This window comes from Schistocerca gregaria, chromosome 1, assembly GCF_023897955.1.
Source record: "Schistocerca gregaria isolate iqSchGreg1 chromosome 1, iqSchGreg1.2, whole genome shotgun sequence".
In the NCBI taxonomy this organism is placed as follows: domain Eukaryota; kingdom Metazoa; phylum Arthropoda; class Insecta; order Orthoptera; family Acrididae; genus Schistocerca; species Schistocerca gregaria.
This window is the reverse complement of record NC_064920.1, coordinates 437,451,689-437,473,094: the sequence shown is the minus strand read 5'-3', so window position 1 is coordinate 437,473,094 and position 21,406 is coordinate 437,451,689. Positions and strand designations below refer to the sequence as shown.

The window sequence follows — 21,406 nt, the reverse complement described above, 5'->3', positions numbered from 1 at the left end:
TTTTAAGCCCTGTTCTTCATGGTATAAATTGTTAATTCTTTATTAATGAATAGATTCTTTCCAAGTTCTTAGAACTATAGTGAGCGTTGTTATTCATTTTTTGACAAGGTTCTTAATTTGTAGTCATAAGAATTGTTCTTAAGCACCTTCTTAAGCAATAAAGTGTGCCCGCCCGGTTAGCCGTGCAGTCTAACGCACGGCTTTCCGGATTGGGAAGGAGCGACTGGTCCCCGACACGAATCCAAAAAAAAATGGTTAAAATGGCTCCGAGCACTATGGGACTTAACTTCTAATGTCATCAGTCCCCTAGAACATAGAACTACTTAAACCTAACTAACCTAAGGACATCACACACATCCATGCCCGAAGCAGGATTCGAACCTGCGACCGTAGCGGTCATGCCGTTCCAGACTGTAGCGCCTTGAACTGCTCGGCCACCCAGGCCGGCGGCACGAATACACCAGACGGACTTGTGTCGAGGTCCGGTGAGCCGGCCAGTCCGTGGATGGTTTTTAGGCGGTTTTCCACGTGCCTTATTCCGCCTAAGCTACACTATGCGTAAACAAGTTCTCCACATACGCGTACGCCACCATTGCTCTACCACGCAAACGTAGGGGTTACACTCGTCTGGTGTGAGACGTTCCCTGGAGAGGGGGGGGGGGGGGTGAGGGGATCCACAGGGAGCCGAACCGCACAATAACCCTGAAAGAGTGGTTCGGTGTGGGGCGGCGGAGGGGGTGAAGTGGACTGCAGTAGCTGTTGCGTGGGGTTGTGGACTATTGTGGCTGCGGCGGGGAAGGAGACTCTCCGTCGTTTCCAGGCCCCCGGTTAATATACAACACAGTACAAGCAATAAAGTGTATTCTATAATATGACAAATGACGAAATATGTGGGCCCACAATGTACTTGTTTTTCCGTGAAGTTATTCCAGCCTTTGTTCTGAAACATCTCTGGTATCTCGTGCCTACTAAGACTGGTGCGTTAACGACTGCGTCATCCGGCACACAGTGTCATGGCAGCTGCGCGGACTGTATCGGCACGCCTCAGGCGCGATCCACACTCCTAGCTAGCGCCACCTTTCCGGAGTCGCTCCCCATTTCCTCCAAGTTCGGTCTCTGAGATTCTCTCAGGAGATCGGACGTATTTGTGCATCCGCACTGCAGAAGGTGGATCCACTGTGCAGGTAGGCAAATCCCATTATATGAATGCACGGTGTCCGCTCTTTCGGACATGTCTGAAAGAAGAAAGGAAAGGAAAGGCAGGGGATCACTGCTGTCGGCTGCATCGAGACATTATGTGGAATCAGGGGCGAAGAGTGAATTTGTGTAGTAGACCGGGATTCCGTCCGGGATCTCCTGCTTACTAGGCAGGTGCGTTGACAGCTGTGCCATTTGGGACACAAAGTGATCGCATCTGCGCAGAGTGCCTCACCACGCCTCATTGGCCCATCCAAAATCCCTCTTTGCCGCTAATTCCACGTAATTTCCCCATGAAGCTGACAGCAGTGGAGCCTTCGCTTTCCTTCCCTTTCTCCCCCTCTCTCCCTTCAGTTTACTTATAATTCTCGTGACACTCTATGAGTACTAGAGTATCCCTGGGCACTTGCTGCGTGGTCAGCTACAGCTAAAGCAACCTTGTCAATAACTTCTATTGTGGTAGGATGCTTTCCTCTTCCAGGTGTCACACTAAGCTTACACGTGGTTTCGAATTTCATTATCATCTTCTTTAAGACATTGAACGACTTCGGCCGCTTCCGTAGACCTCTTATTCGGCGACGCTCTTATCAGCGCAACACTGTAAATGCTGTCGTTCAAATAAAACAGTGTCAGTTACAACGCTTGCAGTCTCTCTTGTCGATAGTCGTGTTGTTCACTCACGTTATAGATTGTGAAATAATAACGTGGAAAAAGTTATACTAACAGTATACAGCCCAGGATTTGCACCTGCTGGATGTTTTCGCCTGTGTGAATCGGTTCTGCATAAACGTATTAGCATTTCTACCAAGTTTCGCTGTTATATGATAATTATAGGGCACATCGGGCTTCCTTAAGTAGATCAACTTTAATTATAACCACCCGGTACTAATAACACTTGGTTATTTGTTGTTGGACCGACACGCCAGCTGGAAATCAAACGACGTAATATCTAGGATGCTGCATTAGTTAAATACGGTAACATTTCTGCCTCTAGTTTCTGCTAGAGCCGTGCAAGAAAAGTGGAGGTCAAAATTTCAATCAATTTCTGAAAGAAGGGACTGAGGTTTAAAGATTGTTAAATGACAACTTTGTCATGAGTTTAATGCCAAAACTGCATGAACAGCAGGAACACAAAGTAAAGTACGAAAGAATATGGTCGTAAATCCTTCCTTGGAATTCACTTTACATCAAAAACGGTCTTCAAAATTCCCAACGTATGATTTTTATATGGAGACCAGTAATCACGAAAAAACAACTTTTTTTTGACCAGCCATTGGCCGAAAGCAGTGCTCAAACCATAGTTGTAGTTGTCTTACGACCATTTTCCCACGCTTGCTTGCTGTCACATAAATATTCCATACTGTTCTTGCAAGAGCACGCTCACAAGAAAGACTCGTCAGGGACCAGAGCACCTCCAATTTCTCACAGCGCAATAAACAGCTTTCCAGCAAATTTATCATCCAGATTAATTTCCGGCATATTTGTATACGAATGTGTTAAGGCATTCATGTTAGTTGATCTTGATATAATTCTTTTCGTATCTCTAATTTCCATGGTTACGTGCATTTACTTCTAAAATCAAAACTGATCAGATTTGAAAGTAAATTCCTTACTGAACATTGGGATAAGTTTATCTCTTCTATAAATTTTCTGGCCAATTCCGTAGTTCAAAGCGCATCAGCAAGTTGATCTCTTACTATAATTTCGTTTTCTTACAATACTGTAACACTGGTAGAAGTTATGCAAAGATTCGCTGCTTCCCTTAAAATCACCGTTATCTATGTCTCGCGCAATTTGATGTGCATAACGTAGCAGGTCAGTATCACGTAGCTCCTGCAAATCGTATCGAGCATCCTTGAAACGAGCTAACACCAGTGCACAAGTGCACCTTGTCTTCCCTTGCATATCACCATTTTTTAGTCACTAAAATATCATATTGCTGCAGACTTACTTGAAATTTGTTAATAATTACTTTTTTCTCTTCAATGTACGTAATTATGTTTAGCACCCGCTCTTTGAACAATGGTTGTTCTTTACTACGTTTCATCGGATTTGTGGCTCCCTGTCAGGCAAGGATGAACTACGTGGCTCGACACCTGTTTCAGTGCCACTTTCTTTTGTCAGACACGTATCATCGCGTTCATTGTCTGCACCGTCGAGCGTGTGCGACAGCACACTTTCCACCGACTCATCTTGCAGAAACGCTAGTATTTCATCTGCCACTTCTTTCTCACTCGGTGAAATTCATCGGGCTCCTTCCCGACGAAATGTCATCTTCACCAATTTTTGTAGATATAACGCAATGCCATGTTGTGTTTATTGTTGCCATTGCTCTGCTTGGTGTCAACACCAGTATCACTGTTGCACTGTTGTGAGTTTCTCATCGACTAACCGATTCAACTTCGTTCCGTAGCCTCGTGCTGTGCTCCTCATTGGATACCTCCAGTTCTGTCCCTGTTGCCACTAGCAGCCAATATTGTGGTTGCATCGTTAGAGAATATGTGGGGTGTCAACTGCCATGAACATCATTCGTCTTTTGTGACCTCGCACTCAAGGGGTTGCAAAAATGCCGCGCCGAAAGTGCTTAGTCTACTGCCTTGGCCAGCGCGGATCCTCAGTGACCACCCCGTAAAGCACATTTATTACATTCCGCTTTCCATAATTCGTGATGGCAGCGTCATCGACAACGGGAATTCTTTGAAGAAAGAGCATTCCCCCGTTGTCACGTCCGAACCGAGTGACAGAATTCAATAGGTCTTGTGCGATCCCGCTGGTCAATCTGCTGCTGAAGTAGGCCTAATAAATGACACGGACGGAACCTGTCAGCGTGGAAAATAGGAATAACGCTGGGCTGATTTACCCCAGGGCACTCGCCTTTTTACTAGACCTAACATGCGGATTATGACCAACAGCTGTCAGGGCATCTATTTCCTTCGCACTGGTCGTTGCAAGTTTGTTAATTGCCTTCCGCGTTATGTATTCCAGTGCGCTTCCTATTACAATTTTTTGTGCATTCGGTCAATTGTTATTATTGCTGGACACGGTCTGTAAGTATTCTACTGTTGTCTTCGTGTTCCTTCTTCATTATCATAAAGAAATAGTGCTACTAGTCTTTCTTGGTTGTTTCAAACTAATCAACAAGCGGCGCACACAGAAAGAAAGCTACATTTCCTCTGTGCAGCTTCTGCACTGCTACTGTGGCGCTGCAGTGCACTTTTCCTCTTTATCCAAGAAGACTTTACCTAGTTATGAAACCACGAACTTCTGCGTAAGGCAGTAACCGGACTGGTGTTCAAAAGCAATAAGTCCCAATATAAATATTTCAATTACTCTGAACAGGTAATCTGGTTTTGAGGAGTGAAGCGCATTTGAATTGATCTCTTTTAGAACTAAAATCCTAGAGGCAGAAATTATTACTTTTACACTTGAAAAAACGAAGTTCATATCGACATCTGTGCTATTAATAATGCTATCAAAAGAGACTATATCTCGTTTTCTGTGGACGTACTGACAATTTATCTTCGTGAACACAGAATTACGACATCCTAAACAGTTCTGGAAATATCTGAGACGAGCAGCTTAACTTAATCTCCATGTATATATTTAGAGCGGCCATAATTAACGTCTAAATGTGTCAGACTAACCTCTTCGTTAAGTTCGTCTGTGGTGATACAGATCTGTCGGAATAATCAATGATGTAGTCTATAACTTTAATGGCCAATTAGCTCTAAATGTTAATTGGAGCAGTTCATGGGTAGGCTTCTTTCAAACGGAATATTGTGGAGGGTGGCTGCGATGTACCACGCGTTTAATTATCAACCTGAATAAGATGTTAGCTTTCCCTTGGCCTTTTACCAGAGAAAGCTGGTGACAGGGTCGAAATATACAAGCCGATTAATATCTTTACCAAATGAATAGTCACATGGCTGAGCCTATTGCCAATGGGCATCTACATATATACTGCGCAAGCCAATGTCTGGGGCCCGGCGGAGTGGACTTTGTACCACTATTAGTAATTTCGTTCCTGTTCCACTTCCACTGCCTCGGTACGAGTCCTGATTTCTCGTATCTTACCTCCATGGTCATTATGGAGAACGTGCGTCCTGCAGTCAGCTTGTAATGCTGGTTCTCTAAACTTAACAACAGTCTTTGTGAAAAGAACTCTTTCTTTCCAGGGATTCCCATTTCAATTCACGAAGCGTCTTCGTATACTGATTGCTGATCGAACCTATGGCTAACAAATCTAGCAGTACGCCTTTGAATCGCTTCGATGCTCTCCTTTAATCCTACCTGATAGGGATCCAAGACACTCGAGCAGCATAACATCTGTTATACTGTTATAAATGTTAAACATAACAGATGTTATATTGCCTGAGTGTCTGGCATTCCTATCAGGTAGCATTAAAGGAGGACATCGAGGCGATTCAAAGGCGCGCGAGCAGTACGCAAAAGTGGTCGCACTAGTGTTCGACTCGCAGTCTCCTATACAGATGAACTATACTTTCCTAAAATTATCCCAATAGACCAAAACCGATCATTCACCTCCCCTACTATCGTCCTTACTTGTTCGTTCCGCCCAGATGTTTAATCGATGTGACCGTGTCAAGCACCACTCTACTGATGCTGTGTTGGATCATTCTGGCACTGTTTTACCTACTCATCAGCATTATCTTAATTTTTTCTACATTTAGGCGGCAACGGTCTTGCCGCGGCGGATACACCGGTTTCCGTGGGCTCACCGAAGTTAACCGCTTTTGGGCGTGGTCGGCACATGGATGGGTGACCATCCAGGCCGCCATGCGTTGTTGTCTTTTTTCGCGGTGCACTCAGCCTCATGATGACAATTGAAGAGCTACTCGACCGATTAGTAGCGGCTTCGGTCAAGAATACAATCATAACGACCGGGAGAGCGGTATGCTGCCTCCACGACCCTCCTTTCCGCAACCTCCACTGAGGATAACACGGCGGTCGGATGGTCCCGGTAGGCCACTCGTGGCCTGAAGACGGAGTGCTTTTTTTCTACATTTAGAGCAATCTGACATAATCACGTCAACTATAAATTCTGTTTAAGTCATCTGGTACCCTCTGATAATCCCTCAACAACGACACCCTCCCAGACACTACAGCATCATCTGCAAACAGCCGCAGATCCCTCCCCACCCCATCTGCCACATTATCTACGCATACAGAAAATAATAAAGGCCGTATTAAACTTCCTGCGTCACTCCTGGCGATCATTTTGTCTCTGATGAATACTCGCCGTCGAGACCAACGTACTAGGTTCTTTTACTTACGAAGTCTTCGATCCAGTCGTACCTTAACTGTATGGCCGTACCTTTGCAGACATTCTGTAGTGAGGCACCGCGACTAACGCTGTCCGGAAGTCCAGGAATATGGAAGCTGCCTATGCCTTTCATCTTCAGTTTTCAGGATATCATGTCAGAAAACGGTAGCCTGAGTTTCGTATAAGCGATGTCTTCTAAATTTGTGCTGATTTTTTGGCAGAACCTTTCCCGTCTCGAGAAAATTTATTATTTTCAGACTCAGAATATCTTAAAAAATTCTTTACCAAACCGATGTTAGTGAAATTGATCTGTAACTTGGTGGGTCAGTTCTTTTATCCTTCTTCTTCTTCTTCTCTTCAAATATTTTGTGAAATTGCCTTTTACAGTACCTATTATTGCTGGGACTTCCTCTATCTCTTCCTCCTTGGCACTTATATTTTGTAGCCTGTAAGGGAAGTCTGTCATTGTCCGTTCTTTCTATGTGTTTCTTTCATTTTCTCCTATCTCTCTAATTTTATTATTTATTTTTTCGTTCTTCTATAATATCTTCGTTTTCTAGTCTGTCTTCTATTGTGCAATCTTTAACTCGTTTCAAGAATTTCATTGGTTGTTCTTTAATACGGCTATCTTGCATTTTACCAACCAACCAGGTCTCACTTCCATAGAGCAGTGTGGCGGCTGCAACTGTTTTGTAGTATTTGAGTCTCTTTCCTACTTTTGTTACTAAGCTTTCTGGTAATCGTTCCACATACCCGCTTAAATTTAGTAAGCTTAACTGCTATATCTTTGCCATAATCATATTTCACTTCACCTCCTAGGTGGATGAAGTGGTTTACTTATTCTAAAATCTTCTGATCTACCACTATTTGTGTTCTAATGTGTTCTTCCCCCATGAGAGTCACTGTCTTAAAGTTTTCTGTTGATATCTCGATGTCACATTTCGCACTTATTTGTTTCAGGAAGTAAATTCCTTTCTGAAGGTCCTCTTCTTTTCGGCTAGGATCAGTGCAGGTCTATATCTGTTCTTCATACATGTATGTGTGGCAACGGTCTTGCCGCAGTGGTAACACCGGTTCCCTTCAGATCACCGAAGTTAAGCGCTGTCGGACTGGGCTAGCACCTGGATGGGTGACCATCCGGTCTGCCGAGCGCTGTTGGCAAGTGGGGTGCACTCAGCCCTTGTCAGGCAAACTGAGGAGCTACTTCATTGGGAAGTAGCGGCTCCGGTCTCGCAAACTGAGATACGGCCGGGAGAGCGCTGTGCTAACCACATGCCCAACCATATCACCATCCAATGACACCTATGTGTGAGGATGACACGGCGGCCAGTCGGTTCTGTTGGGTCTTCCAAGGTCTTTTCGGACAGAGTTTATATATGTCTGTAAATGTTGAACAGGGTTGGTGAGATACAAAATGGTTCAAATGGCTCTGAGCACTATGGGACTTAACATCTACGGTCATCAGTCCCCTAGAACTTAGAACTACTTAAACCTAACTAACCTAAAGACATCACACAACGCCCAGTCATCCCGAGGCAGGAAAAATCCCTCACCCCGCCGGGAATCGAACCCGGGAACCCGGGCGTGGGAAGCGAGAACGCTACCGCACGACCACGAGCTGCAAACGGTGAGATACATCAGCCTTGCCATACCTTTTTGTTACTTGGTATCTCATTAGATATTTTTGCGTTGAGATAGAGTGATAGTCGTGTTTTGTTACACATTTTTATCGCATTTATTAGATATTTTGGATATCCGCGATTTGTTGTTATCTTCCAAAGTTTCTGTCTATTTGGCAGAAGTTTTATTTCTTTAAAACCATAACTCCACTGTGTGCTTCTTTATGAGATATTATTTCTTTTTCTTTATTATGTATTTTTATATGATGCATTATTTTTTATTATATTCTCTGCGCGTTTCTATTATAGGTTGTAAAATCTATTGTAGAGTGTCCTTTCCTGAAACCCATTTGTTCCTCATGCAGTAATGCTACCATTATATTTTTAAGTCTTGTATTTAAAATCTTAGCCTATATCTTGTTTGCTGAGTTCAGTATAACTATTCCACCGTAGATGCTGCGTAGGCTTTTGCCTCCTTTTTGAAAAACACATATTACTTTATCAATCTTACAGTCTTTGGGGATATTTTTGCTGTTCGAACATTCATCTGATAGACGTAACAGTCGTAGATGTAGCATCGTTCCTCCATATTTTACCAATTCAGCATTAATACCATCTCTTTCTGTCGCTTTTCTGTTCTTAAGTTTTGTTACAGCAGATGTAATTTCGTCAGGCTGTATTTCATTTGATCTCTTAAAATCTATTGTTTTAGTTTCGATTGCTTGATGTATCATCTTAGAGTAATGTTTTGTAATAATTTGTACACTGCTCTTCTTCAATATCGTTTATATATCGGTTATTTGTATCACTTGTTCCTCTGTCGTGTTTAAGGTTTTGGGTTTTGAAAACTTTATAGGCCATTTGTGTCTAATGTGAACATCATTCTCAACAATATATATATATATATATATATATATATATATATATATATATATATCCTGTTTTTATTGAACAGTTTTTCTTCTATGCCCATTTCAAATTTTTAGGCTGTATCTTTTCCTTCTTTGTCTTTTTACCGAGACCTACATTGTATTACACTTTTTTATATTTTTTTCATTTTTCTTTCATATTATCCTTAGCTGGCAACTTTGCTAGCTCTTTATTCGATCTGCTTTGATAAAGGTGTTTGATGCTGTTCTCTTCCACAAGTATTGTATGTAGCCTGTTTGAATGTTTGTATGTTGACAGCAGTATAGACTGTATTAATAATACCGCTCACAGCACTCTGTGCCCTCGGCAAGAGATTCTGGATGGACTAGCAGTTATTGAGCGGTTAGAGAAGGGTTTGAACATGATTTTCTTAGTGGAGGCTCAGTGTTGGTAGGATATGCAGTGTAACATGAGGATGGATGTAATTGGTAATGGATGGGTAGTGGAGGTATTGACAAGTATATAATCTTTGGAACTGGATGTCATATGAATAAGGTAAAATCTTCTAAATACATTATTTGCTGTTCAACAAAATCTTTCTTTTGCTAAACATATGTCTCCTAGTAGTTTGAGTCTATAGTAGTTAGAATCTTTGCTGTAATTACTGTAGTTCGTTTTATGAAGATTTTCTGTGAGGTAGGTGACTAATTAAAAAATATGAATTATTGTTAGGGTTTCTTGCAGTTCAGGGCCACTCTTTTTCGTTAATTATTTGAAGCCATGTTGTCACTCTATAGCAGTCAGATTGCGTTGGGTTTGTATATAGTGGGTAACAAACCAATAGGTTAAGTACAGGGCCATTCTTTTGTGCTAATTATTTGAAGCCATGTTGTCACTGTATAGCAGTCAGATTGCATTGTAATTGTATATTGGGGGTAATAAATGAATAGGTTAAGTTTGAGTTATCTTTGTCAATGAAAATCTATAGGTCAGGGTTTGTAATGAGAAAAACAAGTAAAGGGACAGTAGTTTCATCTACTCAGTAGTTTCACCAGTAGTTTCTCTCAGTAGTTTCACCAAGTAAATATATTGTAGTTTCAGTATGTTTTGTAATTCATCTTGTTTGTTACTTATTTGTTTGGTCATTTCCCTCCATTTCCGAAAAGGATCTATTGTAGATTAGTGGAAATTGATCTGATTCTATATCTTGTCCTCTATAAATTTCTGTACCCCTCACTTGTCCCATTAACTTTCCATGTACTACAATGTAGTCAGTTATTGATCTAAGACTTCTACTGGCCCAATTATACTTATTTGTACCTCTCTTCTTAAAAAGTGAATTTGTCATTTTTTACATTATTGTAAGTGGCAAAATCTCATAATACTTTTCCATTTTCATTAGATACCGGCTCTTTAAAATATTCTATAATATCTGTTGCTGCGATATTTCCTGTTTGGGCATTGAAATCAATCGTCATAATGATCTGATCACCAGCAGTGTATTTATTCAGCATTCTGTAATTTTTCATAGATGGTTCTAGACTCATAATTTGTTCTTCCTTCTGATGCACATACGCTTATAATAGTGATGTTGCCTCTTCTCAGTTTCTGCCTGACTGTGAGTATTCTATCGCTTATGTGCAATCTTTGATCTGATTTTTCCATCTCTGATGCATGAATAATGACGCAGGTTTCATTGCTCTTTCATTTTATCGACTCCACTATCGTACATAATGTAATCGCCTACATATTTATTATCTCTCATTTTCATTTTAGTTTCTGTGACTGCTACAGCGTATTCATGTCGATTATATTCTTCTCGGGTACGCAGCCGGATCATAACGTCTTCATGACAGCGATATCTCGATTTCGCCTGTTTCCATCACTGGCGGCGGGGTATGTCTACTGCGCTAGAGGGCAGTTACGGCACCTTCTCGCGCACGCGTTGTGGGTCTTCTGCGCCTATATAGGGGCCGCCGCTTGCGCTGGGAAGTCAGATCCGGCGAGATCGTGCACCAGCGCTCTCACCTGAAGATGGCGGCCAGTTGTATCGCGGAAATATTGTGTCATAAAGATGTTATGATCCGGCTGCATACCCGAGAAGAATATTATCAATTATTACGCCGGGAAAGCCTTCGTAGTCACATCAGAAACCTCTACGGGGAGGAGATGGTGGAACTTGTGAAGAAGTTTGATAAACTTCGTAAGAAAAAAGGCAAGTTGCTGAGTGCCCTCGCCTTTTTCATGAGATGCTGTGATGGAAGAGTAATACCTAAGTTTGCTAGATTTGTGCATTTTATTGATACGAAAACGACCAACAACATCAAGAAGCGTGCCAGCTTCGCCTTAGTCAAGGAGCGCAATTGCTTCACTCGAAGACAACTGGATCTCATATCCAAGAATTTACTTTTCTTGCATTTGGAGTTATCGTCGCTGCTATCGGATGCATCTTGGGAATGGGTGGATAGTTCTTCTTGGGCACTATCAGATTGGACGCATAGGAGCGCCGTTAAGAAACAGTCTTCGAAGTTTCAACGGCTTTGTTCTCAACCCATGATATCTGATGACGACACCCGTCGACGGACAGTGATTAACCTCACGAGTAAAGAATTGGACGACTCCACGCTGTCAGTGTTGGAGAAAGGCCAGAATTTTGCCCCTACACCGAGGAATGTGCCTATCACGGAATTTATCTGCGCAGTCGAACAAGCAGTGTCCAGCTTTTCGCAGGATCAAGCTGAAGAGATTAGACAAGAGGTCTCACATACATTGCGGCGGGCGCCGCCTCCACGGAGTAACATCTCCTCTCTCGAAAGGGCAGCCGTTCGGTCCATTAGAGAAGACGAAGATCTGATAGTTCTACTAGCGGACAAAGGCAACGCAACTGTTCTTCTGTCACGTGATGACTATCTGGGAAAGATGGATCTCTTACTTGAAGACTCAGCGTACATAACACTGCAGGACGACCCAGCTGAACGGATAAAACGGAAGACGCTTTCACTGTTGAAGAAGAGTTCTTTACCTGACGACGTTCTCAATAAACTTCATCCTGGTGCTGCCGTGCCACCGAGATTATAGGTCTACCAGATATTCATAAGAAAGGGGTCCCGCTCCGTCCGATCGTGAGTAATTTGGGTGCTCCTATCTACAATCTAGCCAAGTATTTAGCATCTGTTCTTGGCCCTCACGTCGGTAAATGCGAACATCACATTTCCAATTCTATGGTGTTTATTCAGAGATTGAAGTCCTTGTCTCTTAGTCCCTGGGATTTGCTTGTGAGCTTTGATGTCGTGTCGCTTTTTACCCGGGTTCCTCTGGAAGAATCCTTGCAATTAATTGGTGAGAAACTGGATAAGGAAACAACCAGGCTTTGTCGCCACGTGTTGACGTCGACGTACTTTTTATTCATTGACAAATATTTTGAACAGACTGACGGAGTGGCTATGGGGAGCCCTTTGTCCCCAATAGTCGCCAATCTTTTTATGGAAGATTTTGAGGACATGGCGCTGAAGACGGCGTCCTTAAAACCAACCTGTTTTTGGAGGTACGTTACGATGGTGTAGTCTCATGGGAGAGAAGCTCTGGACCGCCTCCTAGATCATTTCAATTCCCTGCATCTTAGCATCAAATTTACCATGGAGGTGGAAAATGATGGAAAGCTTCCGTTTCTGGATGTTCTGGTGTACAGAAAGGATGATGGGACACTGGGACACAGCGTTTATCTAAAGCCTACGCACTCGGACCGTTACTTACATGCTTCTAGCTGTCATCCATCGTTCCAGCGTACGGGGGTCCTGCGGACGTTGGCGAGAAGAGCTTATGCCGTTTCAGATGGAGAAAGCTTGACACAAGAATTGGACCATCTTAAGATTGTGTTCAAGCAGAATGGCTATACAGATAAACAGATCCGTCGTGCTTTTCAGTTTGGACCTTCGCCTGAACCACCAGAAGATACCTGCAAATCGGTAGCTTTTCTGCCTTTTGCTGGGAGCATTTCCTCGAAGATAGGAAGGATTCTGAAAAGATATCACATCAAAAGCATTTTTCGTCCGCTAGCCAAAATTAGAGCGCTCCTTGGCTCTTAGGATGACTTGGGTTTGAGGAAGCCCGGTGTGTACAAGATCCCTTGCCACTGTGGAAAGGCTTATATTGGTCAGACAATCCGACCCATTCAGGAGCGATGTATTGAGCATCAGCGGCACACAAGGCTGCTTCAACCTGAGAAGTCCGCAGTGTGCGGAACACTGTCCCACCGAGGGACACAGAATACTATATGAGGAGACACAAATGGTTGCTCCTGCATCTCGCTATTGGGACTGTATTTTAAGAGAATCCATAGAGATTCGGTTATCTGACAATCTTATTAATAGAGACAAGGGTTTTCTTTTAAGTAAGACTTGGGACCCAGAGTTATCTGACATTAAAAAACAACGGTCTGTGGTTCTATCGTCGGAATAAAATTTGTATTTATTTTTATTTTTTAATTTTTGACAGCGATATCTCGATTTCGCCTATTTCCATCACTGGCGGCGGGGTATGTCTACTGCGCTAGAGGGCAGTTACGGCACCATCTCGCGCACGCCTTGTGGGTCTTCTGCGGCCTATATAGGGGCCGCCGCTTGCGCTGGGAAGTCAGTTCCGGCGAGATCGTGCACCAGCACTCTCACCTGAAGATGGCGGCCAGTTGGACCGCGGAATTATTGTGTCATGAAGACGTTATGATCCGGCTGCATACCCGAGAAGAATATTATCAATTATTACGCCGGGAAAGCCTTCGCAGTCACATATTCATGTCTTTTAGTATCCCTTTTTGGGAAATTCCTCTTGAGTCTCTAGATTGTTACTTTGATATCTCTGTTGGTCCATTTTCACTTGTAATTTTCCATAGCTTTGTCTTCAATCTTTGTGAAGAGCCTGCTTCCGAGGCTTCTCGGAGTACTAGGAGTAGCGAGTGTTTTCCGAGAGTTGGTTACCAGCCATCTGCAAAACCCACTTTATCACGGAGCCAGAATTTACTTTCGTGGTTATCTCCTATAGCTGATATGTTTTGATTACTTAAAGGTGGCGGAAAACTCGCTTTCCATCCTCTCTCGTTCACTATATAACGTAAGCCACTCCATGCACTGAGCCGGCCACTGTGGCCGAGCGGTTCTAGGCGCTCCACTCCGGACCCACGCGGCTGCTACGGACACAGGTTCGAATCCTGCCTCGGGGATGTATGTGTGTGATGTCCTTAGGTTAGTTAGGTTTAATTAGTTCCAAGTTCTGAGGGACTGATGACCTCAGATGTTAAGTCCCATAGTTCTCAGAGCCATTTAGGGTTTCTTGACGGTGCTGCCTTGATTTTCTCGAGGTCTAATTCATTCATCAAATTTCAGTATACATTTCTCAGAGTATCTATCCTGAACAGATTCTGAGAACCGTAGCCAAACTTTATTAGAGATATAAAAGGAAAATGAATGACAGCCTCAGGCCTTGAAACCTAGTACTGTAGAGATAAAAAAAGCTAAGGCTGCATGTGGTTGCTGCCCACATATTTCCAGGAAGGGAGCCCCCTAGAGGGCTATACTCTGTTGGGAATCTCACCAATCGACAAGTCTGGCATAGGTGATCCTGTCACGAGCGCTGCTCCCGCCAGCATAGCTCAGTGGATCATTGTGGCTCACAAACCTCCAAACCTGCCCAGAAAGTTAAGGTGTAGTTTTTGCGCCCCCCCCCCCACACACTAATTCCCCTGTCACCCTTTTCCTCACAGAGTAACAATTCCAACAACATTCGTCCTCAATTATTTGCTAAGTGGGTCCCAAGCTCTACCTCCCTATACACTTTTTATCCTCTAGTGCCAAGAAAGATTTCCGATAATCCTGTCCCTTCTTCTTGTCAGTGTTTTCCATACATTCCTTTCCCCTCCGGCTCTGTACAGAACCTCCTCACACGTTGCCTTATCAGCCCACTTAATTTTCAACATTCGTGTGTAGCACCACATCTCAAATGCTTAGATGCCTTTCTGTACCAGTTTTCCTACGCTACATCTTTCGCTACCATGCAGTGCTGTACTCCAAATTCTCAGGCCTATGTTTCATTCTAGTAAAATTATCTTGGCCAGGAATGCCCGTTTTGCCAGTGATAGCCTGTTTCCGATGTCTTTGTCTTTGTTCCATCCGCCATGGATTAATTTACTGCCTAGGTAGAATAATTCCTTAACTTCGCGACCATCGATCCTGATGGTAAGTTTCTCGCTTTTCTCATTTCAGCCGCTTCTCATTACTTTCGTATTTCTTCTGTTTACCCTCAATCGGTATTCGGTACTCATTATACTGTTCATTACATTCAGCGTATCGTATCACAAACATCATTTCACATTGAATTTTAAATCGACTCTTCAACGTTTCTTCCATTTTCATCATTGCTTCTTCGATGTATGGATTGAAAAATAGCATCGGAAGCTACATTCCTGTCTTAAACCTTTTTAAGCCGAGCTCTTCGTTCTTGGTCTTCCACTCTTATTGTTCCCTCTTTGCTCTTGTACGTGTTCTATATTACCCATCTCTCTCTACAGCTTACCCCTATTTCCCCCTGAATTTCGTAAATCTTACATTGTCGAACGCTGTTTCCTGGTCGACAAATCCTATGATCGTGTCTGATTTTTCTTTAGTCTTGCTTCCATTATCAATCGAACGCCAGAACTGCCTCTCTGGTGCCTTTACCTTTCCTCAATCGGAACTGATGGTCATCTAACACATCCTCAATTTCCTTTTCCAGTCATTCCATAAATAGCAGGCAAAACAAAGTGAAGCCTTAGCAAGAAGGTTCTTACAACTTAATAGTGGCCAAGCACATGATTACTAAATTAAGCAAACAGGACCCAGCTTTAGCAACAAGACTTTTAAAACTTACAGTGCTAGAAGGACTTTAATTGGCGAATCGCGTGATTACTACTTTCAGAGTACGCTAACATACCCTCAATTTTCCTTTTCAGTCTAGGCGCGCAGTCCGGAGCCGTGCGACTCTACGGTCGCAGGTTCGAATCCTGCCTCGGGCATGGATGTGTGTGATGTCCTTAGGTTAGTTAGGTTTAAGTAGTTCTAAGTTCTACGGGACTAATGACCACAGATGTTAAGTCCCATAGTGCTCAGAGCCATTTGAACCATTTTTCCTTTTCAATCTTCTGTACATCATTCCTGCCAGCAACTTGGATGCATGTCCCGTTAAGCTTAGAGTGCGATAATTCTCACAGTTGTCAGCTCTGGCAGTCTTCAGAATTGTTGGATGACATATCTCTGAAAGTCAGCTGGTATATCACCAGAATCATACATTCTACACACTAAAGTGAATAGTTCTTATGTTGCCACTTCCCTCAATAGTTTTGGAATTCTGATGGAATGTTATCTATCCCTTCTACCCCGATTGATCTTAAGTCTCCCAAAGCTCTTTTAAATTCTGATTCTAATACTGGATCACTTATTTCTCCTATACCATCTCCCGTTTCTTCTTTCAATATGTCATCATGCAAGCCTTAGTGCTCATAGGGGCCTTCAGTGTCGTCTTTCCACCTATACTTTCTCTCCTCTGCATTTAGCAGCTGAATTCCCATTGCACTCTTAATTTTTCCACCCTTGATTTTAATTTCACCCAAGGTTGTTTTGACTTTACTGTTTTTAAATCACCTATTTCGTCTTAGCTTCCCGGCACTTTCTATTTATTTCATTCCTCAGCGACTTGTTTTTTTTCCATTCATGAATTTTCCTGAACATTTTTGTACTTCTTTCATCGTTTAACTGAAGCAATTCTTTTGTTACCTATGATTTCAACGCAGCCAGTTAGTCTTTCTTCTCTCTCATTCTCCCGTAACTGTTTTCTTCTACTCCTACACCTGCAACCGTATTCCAGTTCCAATGACTATTAGATTTCTTCCCTCTTTACGTACTCCACAACCGGTTCAGTATCCTCATATAAATTCTCTCTTTTCATCTTCAGCTTGCAACGTGGACAAGTATACTTGGTTTATCATAAATATATGTTCAAGTGATGCTAAATGTTATTACCTTTTCAACAATCTTCAAATCGTGACCAACACCCTTAATTTTTATATATGAAATTAATGAATTTACTCATAGCACTTTTGTTCCATATACCTGCAGTCACCTTCAGAACTCAAATAAATAATCAAATTAACTAATTTAGTAAGGCTGCGTTCTCAATAGCTGGTGTATCCATGTATCACCACAACAAAGTGAGGAGATAGAGAAGATCCAAAGAAGAGCAGCGCGTTTCGTCACAGGGTTATTTCGTAAGTATGATAGGGTTACGGAGATGTTTAACAAACTCAAGTGGCAGACTCTTCAAGAGAGGCGCTCTGCATCGCGGTGTAGCTTGATGTCTGGGTTTCGAGAGGGTGCGTTTCTGGATGAGGTATCGAATATATTGCTTCCCCCAACTCATACCTCCCGAGAATATCACGAATGTAAAATTAGAGAGATTCGAGCGCCCACGGAGACTTTCCGGCAGTTGTTCTTCCCGCGAACCATACACGAGTGGAACAAGAAAGGGAGGTAATGACAGTGGCACGTAAAGTGCCCTCCGCCACATACCGTTGGGTGGTTTGCGGAGTATAAATGTAGATGTAGATGTAGAAAGTAAAAGCAGTGAATGGCTAGGGGATTATGAATGAGAACAGTGGCGTGTTTAAGTTTACAAAATCAATGGCGAGTTGTTATTCATCCTTGCACAACTACAATCGAACTGACTAAGCACATAAAACTAAAATGACAAACATAAATCAGGAAACGGATGGTGCTTGATTGGCAAAGCATTCATTGTGGTGGAACGGTATAAATTCTCCCCTGAATTAATCCCTTTCTGCCACGCAATCGGACATTGTTTACATGAGTGCTCTGTGAGGCCGAATACTATTGGAATGCAATCAACTTTAATCATATACACCACAGACTGTGATTCACGGAGAACAGGGAGCTGTGAATATCATTCAAAAACCCTACGCCAGTGCAGCAATACTTTACCCTATCACCTTGTTTCAGGCGCCAGCAGAAACGGGCACGCTGTGGGCGAGGAGAGGAGCTCAGCGACAGCTCTAACGTTGTGATACGTCCACTAAAACTTGAAAACTACGCTGACTGGCGATTACTGGAAAGCAAGAAACTTCTCTGTCAGAGCCCTGTAATCCTGCCAGATTTCAAGTGCACCCGTTCGCTGGTCTGACCAACCAGTCTGACTCTCAGGCATGACGGCGTATGATAAAACTGTCAAACGTAAGACAGCCGACTCTGGACGAATAAGTTCACCCTCGCGACACACGGTGTGTTCCGGAAGATACTCAGGACCTTTAACGGTTTAGCTGGAAACTGCCACTAGTTCTTAGTCCACCACAAGTTGTTGACCACAAGTCTTACCCACTAGGGAAAGACCTGACGTTCTCCAACAGGGGAGGACCAGAACACAAAGAAGGCAAATAATCAAAATCACTCTCTACCGAGCTTTGGTACGGGAGCCGAATTATCAGACAAAACCCGCCACTTTATTGTACAAATTAATCTAACTATCCTCCACTCATTGAATCTCTCCTCTTGATTGTTCTTCTGGTTTGGTAGCCAGCCCAGACACAGCATCGACGTTCACACGCTGGGGGAACAAGACTCTGCCTTGCATATCCTGTGAGGAGGCAATCAGCGTTTACGCTGTAATCATGACCATGTTTCGTCAAAAAGCGTCTCCCTATGCGGGACCACAGTTCCTCATTTATGAAGAGATCGAATCTTTCCAGGTCGACCATGTCCAATTTCTGAAAGAAGTCTGTTAAGCTTTCCAGACAGTATTGCCCATGAAATATGTCATTTTCCCACTCGCTAAAGGAATCTGGACATGTCCGGGCAGGGGGTGGGGGGGGAGGGGGGAGTTACAGTCTTACCATCACTAACACGTGCACCAGCCACATACCGTTCCAGCCTCTAATGTGAGAGTGCTTGTAGTCTTATGACTGTCCCGCCATTTGCACAAAATCTCAGATTATTACAGTCTCTCTTAAATGGCTTCTTGCATGCACTTTTCGCCATCTGGCCGCCTTCACGACGGACTACCATCTGGCTGAGGTAAAATGTTCTGCGAAACGGTGCCTTCCTGCTCCGACCCAAAGCGGCAAGAGTAGAGCGCCATGACCCGAAGTCCCATTGCAGGTACAATTCGCAGAGCGCTGCTTCCCTGAATCACTCGCTCAGCCAGGTCGCTGGGCACAACATTTATGACCAGCAATCCATCTTTTTCCCTGTTCTTTGTCGCCTCCACTATGACCCCTCGGGTATAAGTTCTCTACAGGCTACACATGCAGTTATATGAACATTCTGCTCACAATTTCCTAGTGTAAAAGTCACAAGCCACACATGCCAAATGTACTGGGGAACACGGAAATTCAGACCTAAGATAAGAATATCAGTCTGACTGATGGTGTGGTTGAATGAGACAATGGCGTGTCACCTCTCAACACCTCAACTATTGTTGCCTGTTTTCGTTTGCTGTCGATTCTGATGAGAACAACCGTGTCACTTCACTGTTAACAGTAACTCCGTGCTTGACCTTCCTATTCATAACGAATCCTACTCTTCTTTTACAATTTTCTGCTACTATTGATGTTACCCTGTGCTCTTCTGACCAGAAATCGTTGTCATGTTTCCATTTCATTACAGTGATCTCCACTTGATCTAGTTTGAGCCTTTGTATTTACCTTTTCAGAATTTCTAGCTTCCCTACCACGTTCAACTTCTGACATTCCACACCCGAACTCGTAGAACGTTATCCTTTCGTTGATTGTTCAATTGTTTTCTCATGGACACCTCCCTCTTGGCAGCTCCCTCCCGGAGATCCGAATGGGGGACTATTCCGGAATCTTTTGCCAATGGAGAGATCATCCTAAAACTTTTTCAGTTACAAGCCACATGTCCTGTGGATACACATTATGTGTATTTAATGCAGTGTTTTCCATTGCTTTCTGCGTCCTCATGCCGTTGGTCATTGCACATTCTTCCGCCTTTAGGAGCATACAGAATGTACTTGCGTTTTTTGTCCAGTCACTTGAGGCTTTGCGCTAGGCGAGGGTTCAGAGATAAATGCTACCTAAGTAAGGAGCTAGAACCATACAGTAAGGTACTCTCTGTAAACAACGAACTTGGATTCCTTCCACACCTAGCGACTTCTTTGTTTTCAACTTTTAAGGTTGCTCCCCTACGCCAAGGGTGCCTATTATTATGTCCTCAATACGTGAGTCTGGGCTACTGTCAAAGATGATACTTCTATATAATCCTCCTGCATGAACAGTTTCTTCAAAGCAAAAATTAAGACTTTATCTTTCCTCTTGTTGTCTTTTAATTCTACACCAGATTGGCAGGCGAGTGACAGTATAGAAGTCTTCGACCCCATGAATGATTTTGTGTAGAGCAAGGATTTTTTCGGGTTCTCGGCAAGACCTTTCGCTAAGGTATGACACTGGAAGCCTTTGTATACTTCGCACATCTATCTTTTTGGTTCAAAAGGTTCAAATGGCTCTGAGCACTGTGGGACTCAACTTCTGAGGTCATTAGCCCCCTAGAACTTAGAACTAGTTAAACCTAACTAACCTAAGGACATCATACACATCTATGCCCGAGGCAGGATTCGAACCTGCGACTGTAGCGGTCTCGCGGTTCCAGACTGCAGCGCCTAGAATCGCACGGCCACTTCGGCCGGCTATCTTTTTGGAAATCCACTAATGTCTATTAACTTTTCCTGTCAAAATCTGAGCTTTCTTTTTCGAACTGACAGTTCTACAGTCTCGGCTTTCCCAACATTTTTACAGTTTTGGTATTAAGTCACAGTTGGTCTTTCCCGTCTTGTAGTTACTTAGTCTGGATCCACTGTGCGGGAGGGGCAGACTTTTTGATCTAAAGGCTGTCCAGTACGTCCCACGTGTTCCCTGATCAGATTGCTACTGTGACCGGCCTGAGGTTGCCTTTCATCCATAGTCAGGTGGGAAGTCTTTTGGAATTGTGGTAGGTAGAGAAAGACGTAGTAGGGGGGAGGAGGGTCAGTCGAAATGCCTCCTCAGTTCGTGTAACAAACTAGTTACAAGCTCTGTCTGTGGCTGGTTAATATTCTGAGACAGATACAGTCGCTTTCCCTGTTTGAAGTGCAGCTTCTTGGTCTGCAAGACGGGGGGATTCACAAAGGGTGGTATTCTTGGTGGTTGAGAGCTCCAGTCATAAGCACGCGATTTTGCTCCTTAAAGATAAGGCTGCCAAGGAGTGGAAGAAGCTGAGTATGCAGTCTGTACGCATAACGGCGGAAGTGATCCAGATGTTGAACGGGTCCTGCCGGATACAATGAAGAGCACAGGGAGCAGCGAACTGCAGGTGGCAGCTGATGTCGGTACTAATGATCGGAAGAGATTCTC

At 43.3% G+C, this 21,406-nt stretch overlaps 1 pseudogene; it reads left to right on the top strand.

The window, feature by feature from the left end:
• Positions 1-7,524: 7,524 nt before the first annotated feature.
• LOC126288324 (5S ribosomal RNA) lies at positions 7,525-7,642 on the top strand (annotated as a pseudogene).
• The last annotated feature ends 13,764 nt before the right edge of the window (positions 7,643-21,406 follow it).